Source organism: Macrobrachium rosenbergii, chromosome 16, assembly GCF_040412425.1.
Source record: "Macrobrachium rosenbergii isolate ZJJX-2024 chromosome 16, ASM4041242v1, whole genome shotgun sequence".
Taxonomy (NCBI): Eukaryota; Metazoa; Arthropoda; class Malacostraca; order Decapoda; family Palaemonidae; genus Macrobrachium; species Macrobrachium rosenbergii.
Window position 1 is genome coordinate 7,440,444 of NC_089756.1, and position 16,733 is coordinate 7,457,176.

Here is a 16,733-nt window from a genome sequence, read left to right on the forward strand (position 1 = left end):
CTCCCAGCTGGTTGTCAAGCTCACAGCTCGCCATCTTTGGCTCGTCCTGAAAAAATCAGAATCATTGTAAAGAAAAATAATTTTCTACTTTCAGGTGAAATAATGAACTTTCAGTTCACGATCTTTCTGCTCGAAATGTTTAAAAATTCTCATAAGGTTACGTTGGTCGCATGAAATATGCAAGGTGCTTAGTATAAATTGCTACGATTAAGCCAGTAAGCTGAATATGATGAAGCGTTCTTTCAGTCAAAATTGAAATCTGACAAATCTGGACCAGAGAAAAGGAAGCGAGAATAGGGGGTGATCTATATGTTTTCATTCGACTGGTCTGTGAAGTTTCTTTTTTGAGTCACTCTCTGCCCGAAAAAGGTTTTCTTGTATTATGTGAACCAACGCCTGACAATATCATCTCTCTACTTGCTTAACTTCATTTTATTCCTAAGCCTTACCATACATAATTAACAGCTTTTTTATTATAGCTCGAGAGAGAGAGAGAGAGAGAGAGAGAGAGAGAGAGAGAGAGAGAGAGAGAGAGAGAGAGAGAGAGAAGAATATTAGTCAATGCACACTTTAACCGGACTTCACATATTCCAGCATTCTTCTTGTCATTTTGACACAGTGATTTTAATTTTTAATGAATCCTAGTAACTGAAAGAAACGAGGATGATTTGCAAAAGGGGAAATTAGCAGCTGAATTCTTTTCCTCTCACGAGAATAAGACGGAAGTAATTTGTGATATAATTTTGTCGATATAATTTTTCCAGATTTTACTACTGGGGTCATTTTTATCCTAAAGTAAAAATCTGATATCAGAATTCCAGACTATTTTCATGTCGTCCCTGAAACTGTCACTTAATACAATTAATTTCTCGCTATAATGTGGTTCGGATTCCACAATAAGCTGTAGGTCCCATTGCTAAGTAACCAATTATTTCTTAGCCACGTAAACTAAGTCTAATCCCTCGGGCCAGCCCTAGGAGAGCTGTTAATCAGCTCAGTGGTCTGGTAAAATTAAGGTATACTTTTTTTTTAACTTAATACATTATTGTACATTCTTCTGTTTATTACCTTCAACCAGTCCTATTATCTGCTGCAATTTCAGTCGTTCTTCATTCGACCTGGTTATTCAGTGTGTGATAGAAATAACTAACAAAGCAACATTACCACTTAACTTTAAAAAACTTAATACAAAATATACAAACGAGATATGATAAGGGACTGCGAGAACTAACGAGAATTGCTGATAGCAAAATCATTTAAAAAATGAAAGGAAAATCAAGATTTCCAAGCCAAAACAAAAAGGTAAATTTTCCCACAAAAGAAAAAAAAGAAGAAAAGCTTTCAGACACAGGAAAAAAGGCAGAGAAGTTCTCCGACTGAAGAACAACAGACATAAATAAAAGTTGTCCGACAAAATAAAAGAAAGAAAAACTAGTTTACAAGTAAAAGAAAGAAAGGAACAACTGTGCAGGAGAAGAAGAAAAAGAGTTTTGACTCAAGAAAGAGAAAATTTTCTCTCCTACAAAACGGCAGAAAGGAAAAATCAAGTGTAACTTTCCAAGAAAAAAAAAATGTTTTCCTGCTCAAAGCTGAAAAAGAGAAAGTAATGAAAATAAAAGTTTTCCTCCCCAAGAGAGAAAGTATGGCAAGAAAGCTTTTGCCAAAAGAAATAAAAGAAGATAAAATACATTTCCATTCAAATAAGAAAATAAAAGATTTCTCCCTTCAAGATATAAATAATGGAAAACAAAATCCTCATCCAAAGGAAAAAATAAAGCTTGCTTACCACTAAGAACTAATTAAAAAAAGAAATCAAAAGTTATCATTCGCACAAAAGAAAGCTTTCTGCCAAAGGCAATACATTGAGAAAGAAGTTAAGCAGCTTTCACTCAACAGAACTATTAAAAGATAGTTTTGCATTCGCAGTAGAGATTCAAAAAGATCTTATAAAAACAACTTTACATCATAAAAAAAGAAAGGGATTTCTGCCCCAGCACTCCGCTGTGAAATATACAATATTATAACCCTCCCACCCAGGAGGAAAGTAAAACCAGAGCTTTCCTTTCTCAGAAAAAAAGAAAAATATGGAGAAAAAGAGAAAACTTTCCTTCCCCAAAAAGAAAGCAAAATCAAAATTAAAACTTTCTAGCTCGAAAGAAACAAAAATCCTTCTGCCTCCGGATAAAGAGAGAAATAAAAAAAGAGTTTTCCATCCCGTGTAATAAACAACAAAGTGAAAAATAGAAAGCTTTCCACCCCATCTGACTCTTAACATGATGGACGCGAGGAAAAGCATTGTCATGCCGATCGGTGATGCCCAGGCAGCCGGGAAAAGCTGTGACGAAATTGAATAATTGAAAGTAAAGCTGCTGGACTCAGCAGTTCTCACATCTTGCCTGCTTATTCTCTGATGACCAACAGGATATGCATGCGGTGGTGAGGCGATTTCGTGAAAAATGATACATGTTAGTGTGTGTGTGTGTGTGTGTATGTGTATATATATATATATATATATATATATATATATATATATATATATATATATATATATATATATAAATATATATATATAATATATATATATACAATATATATATATATATATATATATATATATATATATATATATATATATATATATATATATATATATATATATATAAGAGAGAGAGAGAGAGAGAGAGAGAGAGAGAGAGAGAGAGCCCCATTGTTTACTCACACTTGCTTTACCTGAAACGTAGAAAAATCTGTATGAGAGAGAGAGAGAGAGAGAGAGAGAGAGAGAGAGAGAGAGAGAGAGAGAGAGAGAGGGTAAGGAAGAATTTAGTCGAACGTGGAAAAAGGCTACAAATTGCTTGAGTATCCGAAGAATTCAGAGAGCAAGCCTGGCCAGGGGAATCCGAAGGGAAAATGGCACAGGGAGGGAAGGGGAAGCGAACTATCCCCCTGAGGATGAGTGGGGAAAAGAAATAGGCATGTGCAGGCATCCCCAGATGAGCGGCGAAGGGATATTGCCCAGTTTAATGGACTAAGGAGGGGTAGCAGATCCTGCGGAGCATAGGATACCAAAGGTGCTACAAAAGGAACTATGCCACTGAGGTATTAAATGGCCGATGGAACAGGAAGGAATAAGGGATAACATAGCGCTGCATAACGTGAAAACGAAAGGATAACATAAGACTGTATAACGATAATACGAAAGGATAACATGACGTTCCATAACGTTAAAACGAAATGATAACATAACGCTGCATAACGTTACAACAATGGGACAACATAACAAAATGATAACATAACGCTGTATAACGTTAAAAAGAAGGGATAGCATAACGAAAGGACAACATAAAACTGCATAACGTTAAAACGAAAGAATAACATAAAGAAAGGATAACATAACGCTGCATAACGTTAAAACGAAAGGATAACATAACGCAACGTAGCGTTAAAATGAAAGGATAACATAACGAAAGGATAACTTAACGCAACGCAATATTAAAACGAAAGGATAATATAACGGAAGGGTAATATAACGTTATAACGTTAAAACGAAAGGATAAAACGGAAGGATAACATAAAGATACATAACATTAAAACGAAAGGATAACATAATTCAAGGATTAAATAACGCTGCATAACGTTAAAACGAAAGGATAACATAACGTCGCATAACATTAAAACAAAAAGGATAACATAACACTGCATAACATTAGACGCAATTACTGAAGTGATTATGAGGATCATTTTCGTGGGAAAATTCGCGAGGGAACAAAGGGAACAATGGAAAAAAAACTGGAGCAAAATTATTTTCCTCCGCACAATCCAGTGAAATGTGGAGGTATTTTTTCCCCCCTTATACTTTTTCCTTTGTGAGACGGTCTGGTACTAAAATAAAAAAGGTTACTAAGATTCTCTAATGAAATCAAAGGGCAACATCACTGAATAGGCAATATTCATTCGATTCAAATTTAAATATGGTGATATCTATATCACAAAAAGAAAGAACTATATCTATCTATCTATCTATCTATTTATCTATCTATATATATATATATATATATATATATATATATATATATATATATATATATATATATATATATATATATATATATATATATATATATACATATACATACATACATATATATATATATATATATATATATATATATATATATATATATATATATATATATATATATATATATATGTATGTATGTATGTATCCTCTCCTACATTTTCTTTCGTCGTCGTAAAGACTTGACAGTCACACATTCAACAAAACTTTAGCAAATGAATATAAATAGCTACACAGACAAATTCTGACGGACAGATGGACTAGAAACAGGGTGGAGTATGTTAGCAGTGTTGTTGAAGTTATTAGCCAATTTAACTGAGGGTGAGTTTTCGTTGAAATAAAAAGTCTCTTTAACATTGGGAGAGTGATGGCCTTTCAACTAAAGATGTAATGCCGTTCAACGGCAGCCACATTTCAAGAAGTATATTGACGTCGATTCTTATTGTTCCAGTGCAATGATTTTTCAATCTGTTTATATATATATATAATATATATATATATATATATATATATATATATATATATATATATATATATATGTATGTATACATACATACTGTACCTCTATATATATATATATATATATATATATATATATATATATATATATATATATATATATATATATATATATATATATATATATATATATATATATATATATATATATATATATACATTAGCTGACCAATCCAGTGCTGCCCAGAAAAACTCCAAATGACATTTGATAAATTATCTCTCTCTCTCCCACTTTCTCCTCCCTAATACCTCCATTTTTCTCTCTTCCTCTCCTCTCTCTTTCTTTCTCACTGTCTCCCAAGTAAATTCAACAACATACAGCCTGTCACATCTTCTCTCAGTTCATCGAAACTGCCTTTAAAACTTACGTGTAGACAACAGTTTGTGGGCGGAGACAGTCCACTCACCAGAATGGATGAACTAATGTGTATTACGTACATATCTTTCGACCGACTGACAGGTAATTGCACTTGTGGACAGGTTAGCACCAATTTAGTGACAGTTTGCCACTGTATTTCATCTGGGAAGCTTCTAAGATGTTCTGGTCAGAATATGAATAAATTATGTATAGGTATTATTCATTTCACTGCTAGACCCTTCAATGCTATTTGTAGGCCGCTATAAGTCCAAATCATACAATAAAAATCTAAAACAATATTTCCATGTGATATTGACAATTTGGTATAGGCCTAGACCAATGATGTCTTTTTATATGGTATGTGTTACTATAATGAAAGCAAATTTCATTGTCCAATTCATAAAAAACTGAACCAACCCCTCAGTTCTAATTTAAACTCATTCATTAATATTGTATGAGAATAGCAGTATTTTTTAATAAGAAATATTTAGCCTATACTCTGTTATGTCTTTTTACTTCTTTCCTGTTATTAGGTGAATGCTACAACAGTTAGCCCTCATTAAATTATGTAAAAAGTAGGAAAACACTTTCCTATACGGTTCACTTCAACTCATGGTACGTATGTTTTATGTTGGTTTTAGGGGCTTTTTAACATAACATTATAAATTACAACTCGTTATCTTTACAATGACATCAAATTCCTTAACGTAGAATTGTGCATAAAGTTACATATACGGCATCTATAAACTTGGTCAGTTTGTACCATGATGCAATCATGAATCAAACAAAATCTTTCCCTTGTTGGAGGAATGTTGGGCAATCAGTTAAAATATGCGTTGACAAAAGATAGAAATAAATATATATCATTTTAATATATAACCATAAGCCATAATTTTATGTTCCTAAATGATGTGTATACTACTACTTACTGTGTATGATTACATTAGCAAAAGGTACGAACTGACGTGTTGTGTAAGCTGTGAGACCTTTGAGTCATTCGAAGTGCAGTAGTTGCATTTCTTAATTTAATCCTTATTGCATCTAATACATTTACCCTCCAAGTGTCTTTCGGAAAAGATTTCCAAATATAATGATCTACATTCCTGTAAAGTTTTAATCTAGAATTTTCAGTCATTATCTTCCAGGTAATCAGTACCGAGCAACGTGAAAAGAAACTTATCTTTTGTATGCAGTGAAGTTTTTTGCCAATTCGCACGATAATTCATTCCAACCGCTGGAGTGTCCAACGTGATATTTCGATTATTCCAGCACAGCCAACAACGTGTTGGTCTTCCTACATGATGTTGGTGATCATGTAATAAATGATGTAGGATCGTGTGTGGGATCAAGGTCTATAGGACCATTTTAACACCGAACAAAAAAAAAGGAAATGTGTTTATTTACTTATTATATCATATAAAGTCTTCAACCATATGTATGACCAGGCGGGGCAAATGACTTGAGATTATCGCTTTTCGCACGATGAAGCAGTTGCTGGATGTCACATGTGTAAAATTAACAGTTATTTTTCGGTATATATTCCTTTTACGGGTGCTTGCTCTTGCAAAGAAGTGGGTATTACAGTTATGGAATTATTTGAGGTATAATGCTATATCATCTCAACTTCTATACTATATGTACCAAAAGTAGCCGACTAACGTTTATACAGATGCTGCCATCCACTTTTTTGCATCGTCAATTGTTGTTCTTGTCTCTACGCAATAATTTAGTAATAAACCTCATAGATAGAGATAGATTTCGCTCCAAAGTGTTTGAGAGAGAGAGAGAGAGAGAGAGAGAGAGAGAGAGAGAGAGAGAGAGAGAGAGAGAGAGAGAGAGAGGTTGGTGGTGGTTTCTGCTGGCTGAAATCGTTGCGTTGAGCCACTATTACGCATGCATGGACTCAGCTTCGTTCACTACGGAAAGAAATGATCGATTTAGGTTTTCATTGTAGATTTTATTGACGTAATAAACAATTACATTAATTATTATTATAAATTATGATCAAAATTCACGTAAATTCTGATCAAAAATTGATGTTGCAGGAGATTTATTGTTGTAGGTCAATCATACTTCTGGCAGCGTCAGAAGAAAAAGTGGAGTGTCAGGTGAAAATGAGAATAAACCTATAAAACTGAAGGAAAAGGTGACGTAAAAACGAAAATTTCATTTGTTTTGTCTGCGTTTGTATGTCCGTCACTGGGTAAGGGTTTGATTTTGAGTTAAAAACCTTTCTGGGGTGACACAGAGGCCATGTGCAAAATTTTGTCTGGGTCTGTCAAGCAGTTCAGTTTCTATAGTGAACAAACAAATATACAAACATTCACTTATATATATATATATATATATATATATATATATATATATATATATATATATATATATATATATATATATATATATATATATATTTATATATATAGATAAGGAAACAGGCCAGTTTCTACAGTTGTCTTATCTTTATTCCGATAATTTTAAAAACTTTAAAAAGTCAGAGGGGTTCTTATTCTTGTACACACAATCAGCAATCAGTCATTGTAGAAAAACCTAGTCCACTTAAATTTTTTTTATCACATCTCACATTTTGAAAATAATATAAGCAATAAATGCATCAAAATTCAATCAATTTAATCGAAATCTCAAGCCTTTATTATGAATATGTAACTTGTCACCGGAGCATTCCAAATTTATTCTTTATTAATGTGTAATCTTTGATATATTTTCATAAATCCTTTAAACGTAAATAATGCTTCAAGGATGACTGTTTTTTTCGTGTGTAAATGAAATAAACTTGTTCGTGTAGAATATTTTTCCGTAAATATATCACCCACTGAAACAGAACAGCCTTTTTAACTGTGGCGTTTGTTAGGCAAAACATTCTTAAAAATACTCGTAGGTCCGATGTACCCATTGGAATGAATGCCCCACACCAATAATTTCATAGCTATCATATGTGAATAGCTTCAAGATCATATTCTTTATGGGTTTAATACTGAATAAAACTGATAGGGGATGCACTACAGCTAACTATTACTACGCTATATTTAGTAGGAGAGAAAATAGAGTCAGGAAGTGAAAAACCCTACGGTATCGCTTCGCCACATTTCAGTACACTGGCCACGCTCATTGAAGTCTACTGTACACTCCCTTAATGTTCTAACATTACAAATATTCCTCAAGGAATCTCCTGAAGTCTGAGAGAAGACTTGGACGGTAAGGCTCTCTGAGTCCAGACGTAAAAGGTGCCGATAACCTTTTCTCTTCTTTTAATAAATCAACAACTATCAGGAGCCACATCTGTTTTTGGTGGATATTTTGTTATAGCAAGGTATCGTTTTCCTTTTTGGATAATTTCAAGTTATCGTTTCCACCCTTTATTTGAGTTGTTTGGCTGTTTTGACTATACTGCGATGAATCATAAGTAATCAGCTTTGGTAACACACACACACACACACACACACAACACACACACACACACACACACACACACACACACATATATATATATATATATATATATATATATATATATATATATATATATATATATATATATATATATATATATATATATAAAGTAAGACATTCGACTAGCACTTAGCCAAAGCATACACCGTCACCGCGGTTACATATGCAACATGTTCTCCATCAAGCATTAGGAAACACTATAAAAAATAACACATCTAGTCAGAAAAAACAATGATCCTTACAGGTAAATAAAGACGAAATAACTTCCCAAGTTCCTGTGCTTCAGTATTCCGTTAATTATTGACTCATCCTTCAGCGGTGATTGATCTGCGGTTTGTCAAAAAGAAAGGTGTAACAGATTAGCTTATTCGGGTGTCTGTCGTGGTTCAAATGTATATAATTTATGCCTGCACGTGTGACTTAACCTGCGCTTGCTTGTCTGATTAATCTAATCTTACCTGCCACTTTGGTGGAATGAATAAGGAATTTCGTTAATAATGAATACAACCCTGACTTTTCTCTACCTTTCGTTGCACCTGCATAACTCAGTGCATTCGTAGTACACGATGGTGGTACGAAAAGGTTTGAATATCGATGTTTGTAAAGTCACTACAACGAGGAACACAGTGCTCGGGTGTCGTGGGAAAATGCATAAGCTTTTCCAGTTATCATTTCAGATAAAAACAATAGTAATTTAAAGCAAATGATGACGAAGAATGCAACATGGCTGGCATAATGCTTGTAATTAATGAGACTTGTATTTTCTGTTTTTTGATAAGATGGAGAACGCTTCTCCTGCTGCATATTCGGAACAAAACAATAAGCTCTTCTAAAAAAAAAAGTCAGACGTGTTTTTTTCTTCGTTTAACAATTCATAGACGATCTCTAATGACTTCCAATAAGTGCCCTTCACAGCAAAATCTCCTCCTCCTATTCCTCCTCCTTAAATCTGACCTCTTCATTATCCGCTGTTCACTATATGAAAAAAAAAACCACCGTAATTGACTTCTATGAAATGCAAATCTTTTTTCCTCAAGCCTCCCTTTGTTTCTAAAGGAACGCAACGCCAGGGAAAGAGTCCGGTAATGCTGTTTTCATTTCCAAATCTCTTCTCCTCCTCCTCCTTCTCCCTTCTCTTTTCGAGAGCACCTGTTAATAGTCAAGGTAAAAACCAGATTGAGTCGACAGAGGAGGAACAAAAAAATTGATTCGTCGCCTCTATAAAACTGCTGAGTAAACCTTAGCTGGAGAAGGTCATCGGGTCAATTGAAACGATTCGATAAGGTCAACAGCGAAGTAATTCATTAAAGATGGAAGCTAGGGAATAAATGGCACTAGAAAAATTTGTGAATGAGTATAGATAAAATGGGCAAATCGTTTAATATCATCATGGATCAATGTTTGTCCTAACACGTGAAAAGTGTAAGTAATTAGTAGCGTGGAAGATGATCTACTGAGTTTAGGAGTAGTTTCCAGTTTGCAAAATACGGCAATTTATTTTTGTTTAAATGAGCCTACCATTTCAGCCAAAGATACATTTAAAAACAAATTTTACAAGAGGAGGAGGAGGAGGAGGAGGAGGAGGAGGAGGAGGAGGAGGAGGAGGAGGAGGAGGAGGAGGAGGAGGAGAGGAGGAGGAGGAGGATAACATCCATTTTGAAATTTCAGTATCGTGAGATTGTGGACGTCTGTTGTGCTATGATGTATTTTAGTGGACTAAAATAACAACCTCATCAAAAGGTATATTATGGAGTTATATAATCTAAAAAATTCCCCTGTAGTATTCCACAAAGTCGGTTTAATAACACCATGTTTTTTACCTTCCCAAACGAAATATGTATTGTTCACCTTGAATGAAGCAAAAATATTGGAGTAATGTATCGATTCTTTGTCACTCAGCTACGTTGATGCTTACGATCAAACTAGTTGAAGAAAAAATAATTAGTACCTCAGTGGACTACAGAGCTACATAAACGGAAGTACTGTACATAGTTACATAAATGGGAGTACAACAATACATAAATGGAAGTGAAAAGCTACAGAATTGCTAGAAGACGTAATATAAACAGTACTTCTGGGTTCGCATTTAAAGCAATATTAACATTTATTTTAAGTACTAACCAAAGAAAATGAAGCATAAAAAGGCAAAAAGACCCATTTCTGCACCTAATTGCCTTTAGCATCCGAATAAGGTACGTAAACCCTTCAGAGAATGCAAAGCATTTTGAAGACCAGAATTTGCGCACAAATATTCACGAGTTTCGAAAAACGCGGATGCAAAACATTTCAAGCAAAAAGCCCAAGCGTTTGGTTAACACTTTATGTAAAGTGTTAAGATACGGCTTTTTATATTCCAGCATAAACACCTCCTACATTTCCACCTTATGTCACGTCCTGGATTTTCAGCTTCCGACACTTTCTGGATTTTTATGCTGTGGATTTGCAACCGATGATAAATTCTGGATTTCCACCATCAGACAAAGCTTGTGACAAGTTCTGGATTTGCACCATACAATGCACTGCGGATGTGCAGTCTATGACAAGTTCTGATTTGTCCTCTTAAAACGCATTCTGGATTTGTTCCTTATTATTATTATTATTATTATTATTATTATTATTATTATTATTATTATTATTATTATTATTATTATTATTATTATTATTATTATTATTATTTAGCAAATTACATTTTCTAAATCTACACCCTCTAACAAACTAGGAAAGTTTTTGAATGCCACACTCTGACTCCTAAATAATGTGTATTCCATTACATACTCTGGACTTGCAATATGAGACTCATTACAGACTTCCATCTTGCAGAAGTCTAACTTTAAACTTTGTTATCCAGTCTTGATTTACGCCTTGTGACACGTTTATAATATTGCACCTGTGATACATGCTAATTCATATCGTAATACACTTTCCGGGTGCCTATGATGTCAAATGGGTTTCCGCCCATTGATTTTCACGTCACAATCTGTACTTGCAAGCTAGGACGTATTTGTATCTGCATTAGACGAAAAGTTGCAGTATTTTTATTCTGCAAAGAAACATGTGCACAATTTGGTATACATTCTACATCTTATAATAAGGTAATGTTCTAAGTATACACAACATAAGACAAGGAGTTGGGGGAATGCATCCAAACAAATAAAAGTGAAGAGGAGGGAAAAAAATAAACTGATGGCGCAAACAATATTTGTCCGGACTTCTTAGTAACTGCAAAATATGCTTGCCAAGGTAATCTGGCTCCAGCAAACAGGTAATTGAAAATTCATGAAGTTTCAGTGGCAATCGGAACCAGAAATCAGTTGGTGCTCAATCGGAAGTTATATCAATAGCATTCTCTTTGTTATTTATTTATTTTTTGTTTTTTGCTTTTGCTGTCCGTGGCAAGTTTCATTTGCAGCTGTACAGAGGATTTTTATTGATGTTTCATTGCCCTATTACCTGAATTAAACAGCACACACACACATACCAGGTGTTTCGAAATTAGAGCCCCCCCCCGCCCCCCCTCCACAGAACAAATGGAAGGTTATGAAGTTTTCTGCTATAGCCTATCTCCAAGTACTTTATTTTAAGTTTCTATTGCCCTATTTTTCATTTTACATTTCTTGTATTTTCAGACTGAGTGACTTAGTCAGATATAGAAATGGCTAACTACTCGGGGGAAATCAGATGGATTGACCGAATCCGCGCTATAGCCTTCAGAGAGGCCAGGGATGCTGGTGCATTCTTCATTTCACGTTTCCTGGATAGCTAAATACATTAAAAGAGATGAACCCTTTGTTAAAAGAAACTGGCACTGTAACGACCCGAGTGGGTCGTTATGCAGGTTCTTTAATATACTCAGGACGGGGCTGTCATGACTGACGGCAGATGCAACAAACAAAGGAGGGGAAAACAACAAAAACAATAAAATAAGCTTAATATTAATTTATTTACAAAGTTAAGTTATATTTACAAGTGAGTCAGGTCTGGTAAAAAGATAAACCATAAATACAAACAAATAAGCCAAAAGGCAGCACCAAACAAAAGCAAGTTAAACAATTAACTTTATAAACAAAAAGTAGCTTTAAACAATAAAGAGGCAAAAATAAACAGCAGCAGGCAGAAAAAAAAATACCAAACATACGTCCTCCATCGGGTCACCAAGACAGCCCTCAGCTGCACAACAGGGACAGGACCCCACAAACCAGAATACCCCGATGGAGACGTCAGGACAGCCTCACGCTGTCATCAAAGATGAGCAGCTCGTGGTCACACGACTACTCATGGTCACACTCCACCTCTACGACGTGCTCCACTTCGTAGCCGTGCTCCAATTTGCTGCTCATAAACTCGACCAACGTCGACTCCAAAAACTGCCTGCTGCTGCTGCCACAGCCGCTACCTTCGCTGCCCAACCAGACCCGACTGGCGAAAGAAAAACGGCAGCTCACTGACGAAAACATCAAAACAAAAAAAAACTTGAAGGTAAGGAGGCAGCAATCCACAAAAGGGAACGAGCGGGGAACCAGCAGTTCCCGCAGAACCATCACTTAACGTGACACCTCCCCACCTAAAAAAAAAAAAGATTATTTTTTTACACTCATGATCCCCTCAATGCCGTAACAACCCCGCCAGCCAAAACAGAGCCATCCTGTCACGGTCGCCATTGTAACGACCAGTGGGTCGTTATGCAGGTTCTTTAATATACTCAGGACAGGGCTGTCATGACTGACGGCAGATGCAACAAACAAAGGAGGGAAAACAACAAAAACAATAAAATAAGCTTAATATTAATTTATTTACAAAGTTAAGTTATATTTACAAGTGAGTCAGGTCTGGTAAAAGATAAACCATAAATACAAACAAATAAGCCAAAGGCAGCACCAAACAAAAGCAAGTTAAACAATTAACTTTATAAACAAAAAGTAGCTTTAAACAATAAAGAGGCAAAAATAAACAGCAGCAGGCAGAAAAAAATACCAAACATACGTCCTCCATCGGGTCACCAAGACAGCCCTCAGCTGCACAACAGGACAGGACCCACAAACCAGAATACCCCGATGGAGACGTCAGGACAGCCTCACGCTGTCATCAAGATGAGCAGCTCGTGGTCACACGACTACTCATGGTCACACTCCACCTCTACGACGTGCTCCACTTCGTAGCCGTGCTCAATTTGCTGCTCATAAACTCGACCAACGTCGACTCCAAAAACTGCCTGCTGCTGCTGCCACAGCCGCTACCTTCGCTGCCCAACCAGACCCGACTGGCGAAAGAAAAACGGCAGCTCACTGACGAAAACATCAAAACAAAAAAAACTTGAAGGTAAAGCAATCCACAAAGGGGAACGAGCGGGGAACCAGCAGTTCCCGCAGAACCATCATAACGTGACAGGCACATAAATCCATATGACTGTCATCGCGAAAAGAGGGAGAATCTTGAAGGCCTGAAGTCCTTTCTCAGGAGTCAAAGACATCATAGCTGAGGCAGTGGGTAAACCAAGAAAGTCTTTACGTAAATTGGCGCTTGAACTAGAAACAAAAAGGGGAAAGAAGAGAAGTTATAGTGGTGTATATCGTGAGTTGAAAAAATCCGGCATCAAGCCATTTCATGCTATCAGCAAGCCCAACATCACTCAGCAACAGAGAGAAGACCATGCACGGTTTTGTGGTTCATTTCTTAAAGACTGGGATGAAGCTGACTTTCTCCATGTTGCTGCATCAGATGAATTCTTCATTTACACAGTCTGGAAGCCAAATCATAAAAATGACATCACTTGGGCTGCAAAGCTGGATGATATCAGCGATGACTGGTGCTATTGCCAAGTTGTGAAATTTTCTGAATGTTTGGGAATTTTTCTGTTTCACAACCAAATGGTTAATGTGGATCATCAAAAAAGTCACATTTTTACATGATAAGGCACCATGTTTCAAGAACTCCCCTGACAATACTTTTATATAAAATTCCATGTAAGTCTTTTTTATATTGGCCAAACCGGGAAAGCACTGGAAAAAGAATTGAACAGCATAAGAAATGTGTGAGATATGCACAGGAGAACAGTAGTATATTTGTACATGTTAGTGAGAACAATCATGCTATCATCTGGGAAGGGGCAAGAAGGATTGTATATTCTAATAATGCACTGGAAAGGAATGTCATTGAATCTAGCTTTATAAAGAAAGTTACAACCATAATATGAATATTCAAGGGATGTATAAACTTGATCCTTTAATATCAAAAGAAATTTGTAAATTGTTTAAACTTTAAGGTCCAGAGATGTATGAAAAAAATAGGATTATCATAATAAAACACAGTACGAGGGTAGTAGTGCTAATGAGTTTCAAACTCCCGCCTCCGTGACACCTGTCAGGTGTGGATCTGAGAAGGCGTATGGTTTGTTTATCAGCATTGTCCCCTGAGAGTATATTGTGATTTTTAGCCAAATGAGTTTTAAAACTCTACCTCGACACCAGCCTGAGGGGATATGTAGTCTCTAACAGTTGTGTATGTTCGTCATATATATTTGTGACTTCACATACTCTGTATCAGTCCGTCAATGGCTTGGGAATAAAGTCGAAACTGGTCAGGACCTACACCCCGTTTCTTATTTTTCACCTGTGGTTATATGATAAATGAATCACGTACAAAAGTGATAATATATATATATATATATATATATATATATATATATATATATATATATATATATATATATATATATATATATATATATTATATATATATACATACACACATATACATATATATATATATATATATATATATAATATGTGTATGTGTGTTATGATATATTGGCACAAGATGTTTAGTGTGTATGGGTGAGCCAGGACGCAAGTTACATTAAAAAATCGTAACAACAGAACGGTAAAAATTCTTGGTATGCAAATCGGAGAATTTTAGAATGAAGAAAATCTAACAATACAGAACAAAGCCATCTAGGTGTCCTAAAAAAACAACTACAGTTTACAACTATTTCCTTGCAATTCAGTTGGTAACTGATCAGAATTTTATTGCCATCAAATCTGGGGCAAAATTTCTGTCTGAGACGTCAGAGTACATAATCGTTAATGTTGTAATGATGTCATTACAGAAAACTAAATAATAAGCTCCTTGAATCAGCTGGTTGCAGCACATGAACATCAACTAATTGTGATTAAAACTAAAGACTCTTTTATGTAACCCGTCTGGTCAAATCCTCTTACGCAGAGAATCAAGACCCTTTTTTTTATATGCGGTTCCAATTAAGAGTATTTTCAGAAATGTTTCTTTTTTCCCCCATTCAGAATCATTCTGTATTTAAGGGGGTTTGGCTCAGGTAATATGTAAAATATGCTCGTCAAAAGGTTCTCAGTTAAAGTCTCGTTTGATCCATGAATGTTAAAGGATGGCTGTCTTTCCAAAGTACTATCTAGGAATATATTTATGTATATGTATGAACGCATGTGTGTGTGCAATACCACAGGTGAAAAATAAGAGACCGGGTGTAGGTCCTAACCGGTTTCGACTTCATTTCCAAGCCGTTGACGAAGAACTGATACATGGTATTAGAAGTCACAAATATATATAGTACAGAGACAGTACTGACGAACATACACAACCGTTTGAGACTACAGATCCCCAACTGACAGGTGTCAAGGTAGGAGTGGTTTCAAAATTCATTTTTTGCAGAAATCACAATATACTCTCAAAGGACAATGCCGATAAACGTACAGGTCACAGGAGACTACAGATCCACATCTCAGGTGTCAGGGAGGAGAGGCGGGAAATCTCATTACTGTTGCTACCCCCGTACTGTGTTTACAAATATGATAATCCTTTTTTCCATACACCTCTACTGCCTACCTTTAAACTTAAATATTTTACAAATTTCTTTCGATATTATAGGATAAAGTTGATACATAATTTGACTGATATTCATACTGTGGCCACAACTTTCTTTTATTGTCCCTTGAGAGTATACTGTGATTTCTACCCGAAATGAGTATACATATTTGTGACATCCAATACTATGTATCAGTCCCCCGCCAATGGCCCGAAAATAAAGTTGAAACCGGTCAGGACCTACAGTACACCCCGTCTCTTATTTTTTACTTGCGGTAATGTGTGATAAACGAATCGCGTGCTTATGATCATATATATATATATATATATATATATATATATATATATATATATATATATATATATATATATATATATATATAAAATATATATATATATATATATATATATATATATATATATATATATATATATATATATATATATATATATATATATATGTATGTATATATAAAT